This window comes from Dipodomys spectabilis, unplaced genomic scaffold (genome assembly GCF_019054845.1).
Source record: "Dipodomys spectabilis isolate Male_0828 unplaced genomic scaffold, ASM1905484v1 ptg000136l, whole genome shotgun sequence".
Classification (NCBI taxonomy): domain Eukaryota; kingdom Metazoa; phylum Chordata; class Mammalia; order Rodentia; family Heteromyidae; genus Dipodomys; species Dipodomys spectabilis.
In genome coordinates this window covers 12399548-12404127 of record NW_024870813.1, presented here as the reverse complement: position 1 = coordinate 12404127, position 4580 = coordinate 12399548, and the positions used below count along the sequence as shown (strand labels likewise).

At 37.9% G+C, this 4580-nt stretch overlaps 1 pseudogene; it reads right to left on the bottom strand.

Annotated features, from left to right (window-relative positions):
• Positions 1–2512: 2512 nt before the first annotated feature.
• On the bottom strand, positions 2513–3320 carry LOC122116550 (annotated as a pseudogene).
• Positions 3321–4580: the final 1260 nt, after the last annotated feature.

The following is a 4580-nucleotide window of genomic DNA, read 5'->3' as shown; positions in this document are numbered from 1 at the left end:
TAGTCTGATCTGTTGGTACCCTTTCTCAGTAGCTGCCTTAACATCTTCCTTACTTCTCCATTTCCCTTCTTTCCCAAACTTACTACTTGGACTTCAGCTTTATCTCAACCTTGCTAATCAGGCAATCCAAATGAATGCAATTAAATATTGGGGCAACTTAGCTTCAACTCTAATCTCTTGTTCATAATATTTAATCTATAAAAGTTTCCTTGGATCACTTACGTTAAGAATCCATACCAACATAAAGTTATGACTCTTGTGTCAAAGGTTAGCATGGTGTTATACTTTACAGATGTGCCATACTTAATTAGGCTTGAGTTCCCATCCACATGTTTGGGAAATCTGTTTATAGGATAATCAGGATCCTAGCCAGACTATATCAAAGGGAAGTGTTATAGACATAATAGAAAACAAGGGCCAGGTATGATGGTTCACACCTGTAATTTCAGCTACTTGGGAAGCAAGAAGTGGAAGGATGGCAATAGAGCTCAGCTTGGAAGGAAAAAAACATGATAGGCTGCCATATGTAAAAACAAATTAAAGCAGTAAGGGCTAGAGGCATGGTTCAAATTGGTAGAGTGCTTGTCTAACAAGCATGAACCCTGAATTTAAACTACAGTACTATCCTCCCCCCACAAAAAAGGAAAAGAATATTAAGCACTTTAAGCATGTATATATTAGAGTGTTCCACATTCAATCTAGCAAGGTTTTTTGTTGTTGTTGTTGTTGTTTTTGGGAGGGGTCCAGTTGTGGAGCCCGAACTCTGGGCCTGGGCGCTATCCCTCAGCTCTTCAGCTCAAGGCCAGCGCTCTACCACTTGAGTCATAGTGCCACTTCTGGCTTTTTTTTCTTTTTTTTGTTTGTGTGGTACTGAAGAATCGAACCCAGGGCCTCATGCATGCAAGGCAAGCGCTCTACCACTGAGCCACCCTCCCAGCCCTCAATCTAGCAAGTTTTATAGCTTCCCTGCCACTCTTTTTTCCCCTCTCAATTCTAATGACTTCAGATTCATTGGGATGGGCCCATTATTAGAGTCATTATCTATTATTCTGCATTTCTCTCTGAATTCAGTAGAAAATTACTAAATGCCCATTACGTGCAAAACACTGTTCTAGGGTTACAGCTTCTTTAAAACTTAGTTTCTGTCTAAGCAAAAGTCTTTAGTCAGCAAAACTAACTATATACATATAGAGACTCCATCCCTTGCATATTCTATTTCTCTACACAGGCATTAAATATTCATTTTCCAAGGGACTAGCACTACTTGATAAGGGCTGTCAAATCACCTCTTTAGATCCTTTGCTTTTACCATCAGAAGCAAGGAAATGTCTACTTTATTTAAAAATTTTATGTATTTATTTTAAGACCAGCTCTTGCCAGGTGAGCACTGAACTTGTGATCCTCATGCCCAAGTTCTAGGAGTACAGGTATGTGCCACCATTCCTGGCTAGTTCACTTCCTTTCATTTTTCAGAGAAGCATTATGAATAGAACTCCACAATCTACATAAGGCTTTATTCTCAGAAGAACTGAAGTAGAGACATATCCCTTGGGAAGCTGCCTTTCTGAATCAGTTTAGAGATAGAGAACTAGAGCTAAAATACTTGCTCTAATTAAGCCATATTGAAGACATAAATGAGGCTCAGTTTTTGTAGTACTATGATGAATATTCTTTTTTTTTTGTTGGTCATGGGGTCTGAACTCTGGGCCTGGGCCCTGTTCCTCAGTTCTTCAGCTCAAGGCTAGCATTCTAGCACTTGAGCCACAGCACCACTTCCAGATTTATCTTATGTGGTGCTAAGGAATTGAACCCAAGGCCTCATGCATGCAAGGCAAGCACTCTACCACTGAGCTCCCTTCCCAGCCCCGATGAATATTCTTTTTTAATTATAAAAGTAATCTATTTACATGCATAAAAATTAAAACTAGGAGGAATAAAATAAAGGTATCTTCATTTTTTCATCTGTGAACTTCCAACAACATATATTGATTGTAATTAGAGCTAGCTCTGCCTCCCAAGTACTTGGGATTCCAGGTGTGTGTCACCATGCCTGGTTTAAATTACATCCCATTTTTTCTTATATCTTTTCCTTCCATTTTTTCCCTACTATATCTATTTTAGTTTATACATTTAAAATGTTATCAGGCTAGAGTATTGTAGGATTGTTACAAATCTCTGTAATAAGGCATATATATTATGTAGTTCACATGAAATACTTCAGTGGGCTGGGGGTGTGATTGAGTAGTAGAGAGATTGCCTAACATTTGTAAGGCCCTGGATTTGATCTCTAGCACTGCACAAAATTTTACTTAATTTTGAGCAGATAAAATACTACTAGTGGAAGTGGCACTGTGGCTCAAGTGGTACAGTGCTAGCCTTGCACTGAAGAGCTCAGGGACAGTGCCCAGGCCCAGAGTTCAAGCCATCACCACCAACAAAAAAAATTCTACTAGCAATTCATATGGAGTTAAATGCTACTAGTATTCTTTAACTGGACTTTTTTTTTAAGTAGGAGCTTTATTTCTCCAGTGACATATTTATAGTTTAACATAAATTAGAGGCCTGCTTGAACACCAAATCCAGGACCTTTAGGTGGTTCAGTCAAAGAGGTAAGACCTCCAGCTGGCTCACAACAGAAACGTCCACTCCTTGGCCCAGGTTTTGGAACTTGGCCAGCTTTGAGGTCATCTATAATGTCTTCAATATCTTTAGGTGTCAGATCCTCATAATAGTTGTCATTTATTTGAACCATTGGTGCATTTACACAAGCCCCTAAACATTCCACCTCTGTAAGAGTGAAAAGTTTGTGTGGTGTTTTCTCCCCAACCTTCAGTCCAAGCTTTTTCTGAATGGCATCCAGTGTGCTGTCAGAGTTACAAAGCATGCAAGGTGTAGTAGTGCAGACCTGAATGTGGTATTTTCCAACTGGCTTTCGATTATACATTGTATAAAAAGTTGCAACTTCATATAGTCTCATTGGAGGTACTTGTAAAACTTCTGCAACCTTGTTCATAGCAGAGATGGGCAACCATCCATTCTGCCTTTAAGCTAAATCCAGGACTGGAAACACAGCTGCTGCTTTGTGTCCTTCTGGATAGTTTTTCACAATTGCTTCCATTCTCTTATAGTTTTCTGGTGTGAAATCAAATAGGATATCTGGGTTATTCTCAGGTGTATCTCTGTGCACAAATAAGGCTCCTCCAGCACCATTTTGCACAGATGACTTATGCAAATTCCTTATTTGTCTTCCCCACTGAGCAGTGAGGCTGGCTGCTCTGGCCTGAAACGCCAGGGAGAAGAACATGGTGGGACAAACTGTACGGTGGTCAAGGTTGCACTTTTAACTGGACTTTTTACTTTAAACTAACTTAAAAAACTTTTAGATTGAGAAAAATCTAATGTACTGCCAATTTTGTTACAAACTCAGACTCTCCATGAAATACAGAATCTCATTTATAGAAAAGTAAATAGAGAATCAAAAGTCTTAATGGGATTTTCTATCTTTTGCTTTGTGTGTGTGTATGTTGTGCATGTGTGCTGGTCCTGGGGCTTGAACTCAGGGCCTGGGTGATATCCCTTAGTTTTGTTACTCAGAGCTGGTACTCTACACTTGAGGCCCAGCTCCACTTCGGGCTTTGTGATGGTTAATAAGAGATGAGTCTCATGAACTTTTCTTCCCTGGCTGGTTTTGAACCAAGATCCTCAGATCTCAGCATCCTGAGTAGCTAAAATTACAGATGTAAGCCATGAGCTCCTTGCATTAATTTTTCTTAGAGAAGGAGCCAACTGCGTTAAGTCCTTTTTTAAAAAATAAATTACTAATTCCTTTTATATTAATAAAAAACCTAACATATTTAGATCTAAATTTTAAATTATGAAGTGTGCACAGTCCAGTTTGTTCCACATAAGGGTACATGCATTTGTCATGTGTTAAATAGAAAAAGGACCCAATTTTGATCCCGTGAAATAACATCTAATTTCAGATTAAGTAGTAGTAGCAGGCCTGATTATCTAAGAAGGATCACTGACCATTTTTTGTTCTTTTTATCTAAAGAAAAAAATCCTCTCTTGGGGTGATTAGGAAAGTAAAAAAAAAATTAGTACAAAAGAAAATTAAGAGCTTGAGCTTTCTGTTTAGATAAAAATGCAAAATAAGTGTACTATAGCAATAGTTTTCAAACTGTATTGAATAAAATCAGAAAAGGAGAAAAGGAAAGTAGGGACTAATTCTTAGGCAATATTTAGTATACTGTTTAATTCAGAAACAATATGTGAGAAAGAAATTATCTGTACTTGATAGGAAGTATTTATAGTAAATTCAAATTCTTATATGGCTTAGAAGTGTACATAGGAGGAAGGAAAGTAATAGTCAAAGTTCTGGAAAGGAAACACTTATGCTATATCCTGAAACTTTCAAATATCCTGAGGTTCTCCATAAAAGCATATATTACAGTGTAAATATCAAAATGCCACCAACTGTTTTGGTTTTCTAAAAATAAACTTTGTTCTTTTATCCTGCAAAAATTGCTGTATGTTAGTATTAACTGGAGGCCAATGCACCCGCCTAAATACTGTGAAGA